This window comes from Antennarius striatus, chromosome 1 (assembly GCF_040054535.1).
Source record: "Antennarius striatus isolate MH-2024 chromosome 1, ASM4005453v1, whole genome shotgun sequence".
NCBI lineage: Eukaryota > Metazoa > Chordata > Actinopteri > Lophiiformes > Antennariidae > Antennarius > Antennarius striatus.
Window position 1 is genome coordinate 29,709,307 of NC_090776.1, and position 13,084 is coordinate 29,722,390.

Below are 13,084 nucleotides of genomic sequence, written 5' to 3' on the forward strand. Positions count from 1 at the left end.
CCTTTTCTCCAAATAGAGAGCCAATTTCATTTCAGCTGAGGGAAGTAAGAGAAGCACTTTTTTTTTCAAAGTTGCTTCTTAATTTAATCATAGTATGAGAGAATTCCATGTATTCCACGAGTGAAAGAAAATCAGGAGAAACCTTGAAACTGCTTCAGCGATAAGGCGATAAATTAAAAAAAACAAAAAAAACCCCGCAGCAGCAGAGGCTGGATGTGTTCTGCTGGTTGGCTCATTTGTACAAAAGGATTATCGGATTTTTCTAGACAGAGGGAACCTGTGAAGCAAATTAGTGATAGTGTTGGGAGAAGGCTAATTGGTCAGAATCTGTGGTCATCTGAATTACTTTAGAAAAATTATGCTACACTACTGTTTCTTACAATGCGGCCAATGTTGTGCTTATTTATCATCTTTATCATAAATTAACATTGCTAATGGAGCCAGCACAAACACAAGGATCCATATAGGTGAGGCTTACACACATGCTTACAGTACATATGTCTTCCTCTGAACACCTGCAAGCATGTCAGAATAATACAAGTCAAAGAAAAGGTGCCAGATGGATGTATAATTAGAGACAAAGAGAAATATAATTGGGGAAAGGAAGCAGAGAGAAAAAGACTTGGCCTTGATACTTTCATCCAAAGAACCACGGCATAAATAATCATCTCTTTGAAGCTAACATGTTATCAAGCCATCGGGCATCATTCCTTCAAAGATATCAAGCAGATCGCGACAGTACAGAGCCATGCAAAATCCTGCAATGCAACACAGGTCCACAAAATAATGATTCTATCTGTTTACTCATGGAGAGGCCCATAAAAAACAGGTCTAGTCTTTTCACATTGCCCCGCATTTAACTATTTCTGCTGGGTGTGCTGAGTCCTACTCAGAGTTTCTTAGCCTTGGGAATGACAAGGTTACTTGATACAGTCTTCCAACATTTATAGGAACTACATTTTTCAATGCAAACATACATTATTCAGAACTGAAGAGATGTCCAAACTTCATAGGGCCAGCAAAACACATGTCTACGTGTAGCCAAATGGGATCACCTTTGCTTCCACACAATGTATTAAACAATCAGTTATCAAAATCTATTAAGTATTCTTCCAGCCAGAATACAGCATCTGCAAAAAAAACTAAACTTCTACCACACACTTTTCAAATATCAACGCACCATGTTCAGGTTAGATAAAAAATACAATCAGAGGACATCATGGGGAGAATTGTGTACTTCTGCTACAACAACATTGAAATAGATAGAAAATAAGGTTTAAGTTACTGACCATAAAAATCATCAAAAATCCTAAGTTTGCAACTGTAAATCTATCCACCTGAATTATTTTAGCCCAATTTACAGCAGTGAAGAGCAGAATCACTTTCCTGACTTTTCAGTAAAAGCAACAGTTGAGATATGTATCCTCCCTGCTGGATGCAATCAATGCAGCACGGAGGTGTGGAGATTAAACTCCTGAAGCCTCTCCAGTATTGGTCAGGTGCTTTAAAAGACTTTTTTTTTTTTTTAAATGATGCATTGTCAGCAAAGACATGACAAATGTTTTATCACCTTATGGAAACCAACCCAAAGTAATATCAATGAATATATTACAAAAGTTATTTTTTTTATTCTGGCCCTGGAATTTAGACTACTGTACTTGCTATTTTTTTTTTAGTACTGTAAAACACTATCTTTTCATTTCCTGTCATAACATACAATATAATCTAGAACAATTTAGTGCACTCAAGTACCGAATTATTTGAAAAAAATATGAGTTTAACTTTAATAATTTTAATAATTTTAACTTAAAAACTTAAAAACAAAGTTGAAACTCAGTGAACTGATATCATTCGACACATTCAAGAGAAAGTTGAAAGAACTAGAAGCAAACACATCTGGCTGTGGGAAATGGTTGCTACTTATATACGTTGATGTATATGGACATACTGTATATTTGGTATTATAACTTTTGTGTATGGCTGTGTTTTGTTTGTCTGAAACTGTTTGCTGTAGCTGTCCTGGCCAGGGCACTCGAGATGTTTAATCTCAATGAGGTTTTCTCCTGATTAAATAATGGTTACGTAAGACATAAAAATTAAGTAAATACAATAAGATGAAAAGATAATTCCCGTTTTGCTCTCTGTTGTCCATGTTTTGTAATTCAGTGGGTTCAGACTGAAGCTGTTTTCGGACTGAGAGGTTTTGTCAGTGGATTAAGGAGTTTAAATTTAAAGACATGTATGATAGGTGCTGTTGGTGTGAGTGAGTTTTGGAATTGAGATGAACCGTTTGACTCAGAAGCATGATGGTTACTGATAAGTATTGACCGGTGCTTGTTAGAGGAAAAACTGTCAAAGTAGCTTAACATTCTAAAGAAGTAATAAGAAACCACAACTGGCATTTACAGTATATAACAAGAAAACTCTCTGACCTGTAAGGGTTATCGTGTAATGGAATGTATATGGCTGCGTATATTTCAGACTTCTGTGGTGTTTAATGATTACTTTTATCAACCACTTAAGCACCAGCTGAATATTTCAAAAGAGTACAACACAAAATGTCTTTCCTAAACAATTATGAGTAGATTTCTCCTCATTTCTGATTCTTGTCAGAGCAATGTGTCCCAGAGATTGCTTATGCCAGGTAGACAGTGTGAGTTCATACATGTGAGTGTGTGGGACTGCGAGATCAAAGGCTGTACGATAAAGTGTCAGGTTAGAGTTGTGAGTGTGTCGTTTTGTCGAGCATTGTAACCTTTAATGTTCACATTGATGTGCTGTCCACATACCAGAGGGGATACAACTGTGTGAGAGAGAGTGTGTGTGTGTGTGTGTGTGTGTGTGTGTGTGTGTGTGTGTGTGTGTGTGTGTGTGTGTGTGTGTGTGTGTGTGTGTGTGTGTGTGTGTGTGTGAGAGCGAGAGAGCGAGAGAGAGCAGAAGAAAGAGGGGAGGAAGAGCGAAATGTATGAAGCCAGCTTTGAAATATTGGTCCAGAGGAGAGTTGGTGCAGTATTAGGAACACAAATGTGGGTTGGCCTGGTTTCCAACAAGCCCCTCGATACCAAATCACTGCGAACACAGATGGCCTCTGGATAATCCACAGAGAAGCCAGTGGGTACACACATAATCTACTACAACATGTTAGTCCTTTTTTTGCATTGATTGTAAGTACACATGTTGATTTTTGCTTTATAAGTTAGTCTCCAAGAGTAAATCAGCAAAACCTGTTCAATCAAATTATTTTCAATTAAAGACGGGGATAAAATTGGCAAGCTTGTTGAGTTGAGACAGATGGTGGCTACATGGAAGGCAGATATACTGATTGACAATGCAATTGTGGGTTTCCTTTTTCAATGTGTATGGGTAGCTCGACCTACAATGTGAAATTATCCCTGAAGATGCTGTGGGACCGAATCAGGAGCAAGGAAGCTATATGGAAGTGGCTGCTCACATTTCATCAATTGACAGTTTAATCATGCACAGGCAGGATGCAGTAATTATGGTTAACAGGCGATGAACAATTTAAATTTTAATGCTTCTTTATAACTTTACTACAACACTGTTTACAAGAAGCTTTTCAAGCCAGCAGCTAGGCTGCAGCTCTTTCGAAAATGCTGTATGGGAGGCTGTTTTCAAAGGCATTATTACTTTTGTTGGATGGAGCATAAAGAAAGGCGAAAAGCAGAGGCGAGTGGCAGCACCTCAAAGACCTTCGGTGTGAGCAGTCAGCGAGCTGTGTAGAGCACTAGAAAGCTTGTGTTTCTCCATGGACATGGTCTCAACATGAAGCAAGACTGAAAAAAGGCATCTACATGCAGTTCCTTTAAAAGCAGTTCTCTGGGTATTCAACTGAATTTGAAAATCATGTAAATTTTGGTCAATCAGGAATTGTTAAAGATTATCGTTGAGTTTCTTTTAATTTTTCTTGGGAATTTAGGTTTATGTCTTCTTCAATTGTAGAAGAAAAAAAACACAACTTGTTCTTCTTAAAAGAGGCCTTATTTTGTGAAAAACAATTGTACAAAGGACAATGCAGTGTGAATTGATAATCTCATTATTTAAGTCGTACATGCCAAACCTATCCTTTGACTCCTTGCATCCTCTCACCTCGAGCACAAACTACATTAACAGTTTTTTAATGCAGTGAGCTGTAGTGACTGAAAATATTCAACTTCAAAAAGCTATTCATTTTTTTTCCATTTACCAAAGAACATAATGTGCCAGGTGTTATCTACAGTTAGTCTAATACAGCTCAATCATTATAATTGAAAGTGAGAAATAGAGTGAGACAGACTGAAACTTGGAGGACGCTGGAGGAATGGCAGCAAAATAGGGAGGATGAGCCATAGCAGATGATACATGGTGTGCACCCTTTTTTTCATATTTTGTCGGGCTTAATGCATACTTTTTTATATATTTTTTAAAGCTCATCTCTGTTTTAGTTTGTCTTTGTGTGTGACGGAAAATTTTAAGTTGAAAGTATTGGGTTGTAATTGTCTATGCTATTTTACAAAGCCCTAAGCCAGGTCACTGGCCAAAGCAGGACCCTCACATATGACATGCTACACATCTCATGAAGAACAAGATTTTTGTCATTTTCATTTCAAGTGGGCCAAATTACTCAGATTAAAGGTAAATGTAATTGCTACTGTAGTTTGATTATTTTAATAAGCCATGTAGCTTGCTATGATCCGAGGTTTTGAACAGGCGTGATACTGGTGTGAGGCCACAGTGGTCCTCAGTGCGCTCAGGAAGCTTGTGTGGCCCAGACACATGAAGATTAGAGGGAACGTTGCTCCAGACTAATGTTTTACATTCCTGGCACTGTAAGACTAACCCAGCAATAAAAGTGTTAAATGTAAACAAGGATGTAAATAAAGGTTCTAATTCATTCAAATCACAGAATACTTGCTGATGTCATGATGTTTTTTGACAAAATCAAACAAATCAAACTCTAATAGGGTTTCTTATAAAAATCATTGAGAGATAATGTAACTTCTGTTAGAAAGCTTCAATACTAGATACATTGCAGACAGACCCCTGAGAAAAATACTATTCTGCTGTGTACACAAACAGGCAATTTGTACAACAGCAATCTATTGATTATTAAATACATCAAACTATTAAAGCTCTCTCTTAAATTTGAAGGTTTGGCAGTGTATCAATTTAACCGTTAACGTAATGTACTTCCAAAGGGAGAAAGAAAAGGTTAGAAAGTAATGGGGACGAAGGCAGCAAGGAGAGAGACTATGCATCATGTAAACTGAAGTATAGATATGAAAGAAAATTTTTTATGCCTGAGGCTAATCAGTTAAGCAGGCTTATATGAACTACACTGCTGCATGGACACTTTAAACAGAATGACAGCTTGCTTTTACGAACAGTTCCAATGATGTGTCCATTTCACAGATTTCTGGTCACACCCTGGAGTCCCGTAAGGTCTACACTGTCTGACATCACAGAGGAGAGCTAAACATTCAGTATGCCAACTGTTCCAGACATGGTTCTCCCTTTAATGGTGAAAGAAACATGGTGTTTCAGAGGCATAGTTAATGAAGAGCAAATGCAGCCCCCAGCCAAGGCTTTCAGCCCACATTCATCATGGATTCAATTTCCCTCACGCACATACAGAGAGTATCTGGAATCATTACAGCACAACTAGGAGGCATCCCCTGCTCATAAATAAGGCTGTTAATTGACCTGTCATAGCTAATTGCTGTGGGGGATAGGAGATGGTGTGTGTGCAAACTTAAAAAAAAGACTTGGTGGTGCCTGTGACTGAATCTGTGTTGATGCACCTAACCATTTTTGTTTGTAGTAATAATGCAGATCTGTATTGAGGGTGAGTGCATGAACAGACACTTCAATGAGTGTGTTGATTTCAGAGCTACTAGTCTTCAGCGTTGAAATATGAAGTGAAATTTCAGGAATTGACTCAAAAGATCTAAGTGTCCCATCAGCGGGCAGGAAAGATGGAAACAAAAGAGAAAGTGATTTGATTTGAAAATGAGAAAGAGAAAAGAGAGAATATATAATCACCCCCCCACCACACACACACCCACACACACACACACACACACACGTTTTCCCCGCTTTGTTTGATTGTAAGCTTCTCGAGGTTCATCCACACACGTGCAGACACTTGTGATTAGATATGATAAGTGTAAAAAGGCTTGGGAAAATAAGTGACAGTCTCGTGTCAGTTGAAGGATGGAGTCATGAGGTGAGCTCACGCTCATTCCAGAGGAGAACAGAAAATTTCAAGCGCAACTGCCAAACCGACTCTAATAATTTGTCAACAGCCAAACAAAGACACTTCTACTATTACAGATCAAATTTTTTAGAAAATGGGGTTGTTTTCCTGCATTCTGAGGGCAAAATCTTCTGTTCAGTTTACCTACAAAAATACACTAAAGTCAACAGTTGAAGCTGAACTATCTTTATTTCTGTCCTACTTTATGCAGGTATGAATGTGAGATTCAACAACTGAAAACTTCCATTCACTATGTGAAGATACAGTCATACAAAATATTACTAAATATTTACTTGTAGGTTTTACTTAGACTAGAAGACATTTCAACTTTGAGCACCACCAACACCATTGGTATGCTATAGTTTATTTTTTAATTCAATAACATGATTTTTCATTTCAATTTAAAAAGGCATGGAAAATAGCAAGCGGGGTGATTACACATTTACATGTGTACATTTACAGGTTATTCCTGCCGGTCTTAGGGATCAAAAGTCTAAGACTACAAAAAAACTATTGATAATATCTTTCATTTACCTTCTGATCAGTCTGTCACCACTCCCCCCCCCTCTCAACATTCACCATCTGTTGTTCAGTTAGAATTTTAACACAAACTTCACATTAAAACACTGGATTCTTAATTTCTTTCGATCGATTGTCCTTGTGTTGTCGTACACCAATTGGTGGGTTTAGCTTGTATAAATAGAATCCTTTTTTTTTATTGGACGAGAGGAGGTCATGACCCGAGCGCATATTTAATGATCGGGAGCGTTTGGGTCACTTCGGCTATTTCTGTCGTCATGCTTCGGCTAAATTCCGTTGTTTGTTTGAGCAGAGAATTGTGCATCTTCTCCTTTCGTTAGCTATGTCTGAATGGCGCCCCATGGGGCGCTGAACTGTTTGTGACAATTGTGCCGAAAACGGTTTCATTACTCGGTGCCCCATTAATTGAGAATGTGGATGCCCTCTTTGTCAGGGTGACTGTACTGCAACCACACAACAGTTGACGAGCCCAGAAAACGGCGCTTTGACGTTTCTTGTATTGCATATGTCTGGATCGGTAACGCCTCATCACTGATGATGTGTTGTTACTGTATGTCAGGTGCTGGGAACAAAGCAGACACTTCACCTGCAAATTAAAAATGACATGCGTGTGGTGTATTATTTTCTACTCTGTGAGAAACAGAGCCTGAAGTTTCTCAGAAATTAAAATCAACTTTGTTCCCAGAATCTATTTCTGGTTGGATCCATTGTAAAGTAATTGCAACATAAACTGTCAGCGATTGGAATGCTAATCTGATCAATCAAAGGGATATTGACACGATAGGCAGTGCATTGCGCTGTTTCATACACTTTAACACATCTAGGACTGACCGGTGTTTTGGATCACCCATTGATCCAGACCACTGAACTGTTTCACCTGGTGAATGGAGCACCAGTTTGTCACCTGGTGAATGGGGTGCTTAGTGTTTTGGCGCACTTGTGTGCCAAACGTCATCAGTCACGTGGTTTTTCCAGTTTCCGGAGCAGTGCTTCACATGGGAACGCCCACCGAGTCCAGGCGTGTATCGGAGCACCGGAACAAAGCGGACATCACTGCCTTTGGGCTTTTCCCTTCAGGGGTCGCCACAGTGAATCAGTTGCCTCTATCTGCATCCTCTTCTGTCACACCAACTACCTTCATGTCCTCTTTCACTACATCCATAAACCTCCTCTTTGGACTTCCTCTAGGCCTCCTGCCTGGCAGTTCAAAACTCTGCATCCTTCTACCAATATATTCACTATCTCTCCTCTGGACATGTTCAAACCATCTCAGTCTGGCCTCTCTGACTTTATCTCCAAAACCTCTAACATGTGCTGTCCTTCTGATGTACTCATTCCTGATCCTATCCTTCCTGGTCACTCCCAGAGAGAACCTCGGCATCTTCATCTCTGCTACCTCCAGCTCTGTCTCCTGTCTTTTCCTCAGTGACACTGTCTCTAGACCAAACAACATCGCTGGTCTCACCACAGTTTTGTACACCTTTCCTTTCATTTTAGCTGAAACTCTTCTATCACACATCACACCTGACACTTTCCTCCACCTGTTCCATCCTGCCTGTACACGCTTCTTCACCTCTTTTCCCCGCTCTCCATGGGAAAGAAGAAGAGAATTATGTATGCCAAACCGTTATTGTTACTCCTTGACCGCTTCTGTGTGACCACAAGTTTGCCTTGCGTTGTCTGTATTTTTGTGGATTTTAAACTTTGCCTATTTGACCACAAGTTTTGGCTTTTGATGCCCGGTGAATGACCTTTGGCCTGTCTGCTGGATTACAGTTCTACCTGCCTCCTTTGTACCGTCTTTTCCCTGTTCATCTTGTTTTGACTACGGACTGATTAAAGGTTTTTGATTAAGTGTCACTTTGACTTTCGCGCCTGGTTACTTTGGAAATCGTAAGTCTTTGTGAATACAAAGTGATTAATTCTGCTGTAAAATTGTGAATTTGTGAGTCTGTAATGGTGTGATTATGCATGTCAGTAAGCATCCAAATCCACGTCATTTTCCACCCAGTGTTGCAGGTGTCAGACAGAAGTCATACGAAAAATTGCGAGAGAAAGGCTGAGCTGAACTTTAAACGTGCTATCTAAATAACATTTTTTGTAGTTCAATTTCTTCCAGCAGCAAACATACTGTATTCATTGTCCAATGTGCTCCCAGCTCTATGGATTTATGAACCTACAGGAACAGCCCCTCTGAGTTTTGGGACCTCCTGCATTGCAAATTAAACACTGGCTTCAAGTACTCTTGGTTTTTAATCGTTTACATTTTTTCTCACGTGGCTAATGCCCTTTTATGAAGTCAATATGTACATTCATGCGTCACAACTACAATGGTTCGCTGCATTGCTAACGACACATGTAAATGTAATTTGTTTTCTTTTGCAGTGGGTAGAAACAGTGTGTGAGGGTGTGTGTGTGTGTGTGTCTTCATTAATGTTTGAATCACCGTAAATACAAAAATAGTTTGTCGCTATATCGCGGAATTCATGATTCGCGTGTGGTTCCTGGAACGCATTAACCGCGAGTAACGAAGGCGCATTATATAATATATTATTATATTTTATATTTATGTACATATATATATATATATATATATATATATGCTCCTGGATATTTCGTATTGGAATAGTGAAACCTTGCTTGCCACCCTGAGATCAGCACATTCTCGATAAAGTGAATAATCCTCTGGTTACTGTGTGGATAGCTTTGCTGCTGACATTCAGCAGAAAATGAGCTGAATGTTCACTCACAGGCTCTCATTTATCAATACTTCCCTCAGTACTAAAATGGTAAAATGCTGCACCTGCATTTATTTGAAACATAGAAAAGCAACCTTGTATTTTTAATTTAAAATGATCAGCTTTTCAAAGAATTCATTAAAACTATAATTAAGACAATTTTGTTTGGCTTCATGAATAAATATCATACCATGTTGGTTCCAGCAGACAAATTCTGTAAGAACTTGAATTTTTTTGATAAACTGCAGCTATGGTGGTGCAAACTATACAGGATTCATACGTGTGAGTTTTGACTCTATGTTCAATGTTGAACTAGTGTAGCCAAAACAACCCACTGTCTTTTTGTACTGGTCCCAAGCCCGGATATATACAGAGGGTTGGGTCAGGAAAGGCATCTGACGTAAAACTTTTGCCAAATCAAACATGTGAATCAAATCTATGACTTCCATACCGGATTAGTCGAGGCCCAGGTTAACAACGACTGCCATCGGTGCTGGTCACCTACAGGACCCCTGTGGAAATTGGACTACTGTTGGTTGAAGGAGAGGAGGAAAAGGTCTTCCTCGTTTCTCTTTTCTCATGAACACAAAGAGTATAGGACTGAGAGGTGGCAGTAGAGTTTCTGACTGGGCTGTTCAACAGGATCTTAGAGTAAAACAGAGTACTACAGATGCAGTATTTGCTTTGAGGATGTTGATAGAGAAGTACAAAGAAGGCCAGAGGGAGCTGCATTGTGTTTTTGTAGATCTGGAGAAAGCTGATGACAGGGTGTCCAGAGAGGAACTGTGGTATTGTATGAGGAAGTCAGGAGTGACAGAGAAGTATGTTAGAGCGGTGCAGGACATGTATGAGGACTGTAAGACAGTGGTGAGGTGTGTGTAGGTGTGACAGAGGAGTTCAAGGTGGAGGTGGGACTGCATCAGGGATCAGCTCTGAGCCCCTTCTTGTTGCTATGGTGATGGACAGGCTAACAGACGAGGTTAGACAGGAATCTCCATGGACTACGATGTTTGCAGATGACATTGTGATCTGCAGTGAGAGCAGGGAACAGGTGGAGGAGAAGCTAGAGAGGTGGAGGTTTGTCCTGGAAAGGAGAGGAATGAAGGTTAGCCGCAGTAAGACAGAGTACATGTGTGTGAATGAGAGGGACCCAAGTGGAAGAGTGAGGCTACAGGGAGAAGAGATCAAGAAGGTGGAGGTTTTGAAGTACTTAGGGTCAACAATGAAGAGTTTGGAAAAGAGGTGAAGAAGCGACTACATCGCCTGCACGTTTGTTTGTGTGTGGAACCACTTCAGTCCAGCCTGTTTTAGCAATGAGCGTCAGTACAGACTGATCCTCATGTAACAGAGAAGAAAAGATTGATTAATTTTGGAATTCTATTAATTTCATCAAAATCCCTCACGATGTGTTTTGATTTCTTTTGAGGATGTGAATTTATTTATTTCAGTTTTATATTTTGTATTTCCTTTGCGCTCACGGTCAGCACCTTTATTTTGAAAAATAAAGGAAGTGATGTCGGTAACATCCGGTCTGTGCGACTCTCGTCAGTCTGACTTGAACCTGACTGCGGGAGGTACGTGCATCGAGCGGCTGTCCAGAAAAAGTTTTAGTTACAAGTTTTAGTGACGATTTCTTGCAATAATGAAAAGTAATGTTGTTCGGTAACATGTTTACGGTGTTTTCTCTTGTGGAATGTAATTGATTAGCGGCTTTCGAATGGGAAAATGTAAGCTAGCTTTCCACGTGTTCTACCTGTGTGCGGGTGTTAGCGGGTGTGTGGAGGGGTGCAGGAGCGTCCTAACTGTTCTCTCCTTTTTAACCCAACTTAACATATTTCACCCTTGTGTTAGGTGTTGCATGGAGGGCATGAATATTCACATTCTGGTTTGTTTTAATATCATCACGGTGCATGTATGTGTACAGGTGTTTAGTGTCCTGTGTTATGTTCATAAATTGTAGGTTTTCTTTCATGTACATTGTATTTTATTTTCATTTATATTTTTTGTGACATTTTAAATGTTTTAAGTGAGTCTGCCTTGAACCTGACTGCGGGAGCTGTTGCATGGAGGGCATGAATATTCACACCCTGGTTTGTTTTTTGGCCCCGTCCACACGATAACGGAAATTTTTAAAAACGGAACTTTTTAAAAACGCGTCGAAAACGATTCCCGTCCACACGACAGCGTTTTTAAAAAAAAAAATCTCCGTCCACACGTAAACGCACCAGTGGGTTTTCGAAGACTGCTATAAGCATGCTAAACCATGTGGTGGCAGTATTGAGTCAAATTTTATCCAATAGGAATCCTCCTTGTCACAACACACGGGCCCATAAATATGACGTCACAGCGGTTTTCGTCGCAGGCAAGACGTCAGCGTTTTTAAAATGTCGCGGATACGCCGTCCACCCGACAACGCAGACCCACCGTTTAAAAAAAAAAAACTCCACCTCGGCCAGCATTTTTAAAAAGTTGCGTTTTCGTTCCAGATATCTGCGTTGTCGTGTGGACGGAAGGCGTAAACGCAACAAAAAGTTGCGTTTTTAAAATATCCGTTGTCGTGTGGACGGGGGCTTATTAATTTCATCACGCTGCAGGAATAAATTCCTAAACCTACAGTATCTAGGCACAACGAGTTGGGCTCACATTTTATCTTTTTTCTTGTCTGTTAGCATGAATTAAGTCCTGTTATGCTAGGCTATGTAGGAGGTCTCCTTCGTTTCACTTTGCGTATTGCATGTGCACGCGCATGCTCCAACACGTGTGTGCGCGCCGGACCTACAGTAGGTACATCACACATGACTTGGTCTCATATTTTCTTATTGTTTGTTAGCATGAAGTCATGCTAGGCTAGGCTATGTAGGGAGGTCTCCTTGGTTTCGTGTTGCGCTAGTGCGCGCCGGACCTACAGTATAAAGCTAAAACGCAAGTTGGTCTCGTATTGTCTTTCCTATTATTTGTCAGCCTAGCATAAGCTGACTTTATGCTAAGTAGGGAGTTGTGCTGTTTCTTATTGTGTGTGCGCGCACACGTGTTAGAATAGATTGTTTGTTGGTCGTCATAGCGACACACAGGCCTGTCCTCCTTATCCAAAATCAGAACATTGGTGTCCTGAAATTAGTGTCCCTCTTCCTTGTGCATCCTTTCAGCCTACAAGCTTCAAGGGACGTGGGGGGCCAAACTGACCCAGTGGACACTCATCCTGTTGGTACACAGCTGTCCTGCAGGACTCTTCAGTCCCACTATAGAAGTAAAGGTATGTGCAAGTCGTATTCCTTACAATGTTTTAATAAAATTGGTTAGACTAATTTTCTAAATATTGTCTACAGGTTTAAGTGATTGCACATGTGTTGATAGTAGTTCAGTAAAAAATAAGAGTGTTGTGTATTAGACTATTCCAGCAAGACAGTAAGTGAAGTGTTTAGTATAAAATTTTTGAGACCGATTCATGTATGTCATGTATTGTTTTGGCTCCTTATTTCATTACGTTTGGTGTACCTCTCTACAAGATCCACTTGCCAAAGGCTTTTGAAGGGACAATGCAGAGCCAACTTTG

The 13,084-nt window shown here is 40.0% G+C and overlaps 1 protein-coding gene and 1 long non-coding RNA gene across 6 annotated transcripts in view; one reads left to right on the forward strand and one right to left on the reverse strand.

Moving 5' to 3' along the window:
- Positions 1 to 13,084, forward strand: part of LOC137593886 (uncharacterized) — a 37,767-nt gene that overhangs the window by 24,378 nt on the left and 305 nt on the right. The window contains exon 3 of the long non-coding RNA XR_011035176.1: positions 12,678 to 12,784. This is a non-coding gene — a long non-coding RNA (uncharacterized lncRNA). The remainder of the gene's footprint in view (positions 1 to 12,677; positions 12,785 to 13,084) is intronic.
- LOC137593845 (MAM domain-containing glycosylphosphatidylinositol anchor protein 1) overlaps positions 1 to 13,084 on the reverse strand; it is a 159,270-nt gene that overhangs the window by 10,103 nt on the left and 136,083 nt on the right. The window lies entirely within an intron of this gene.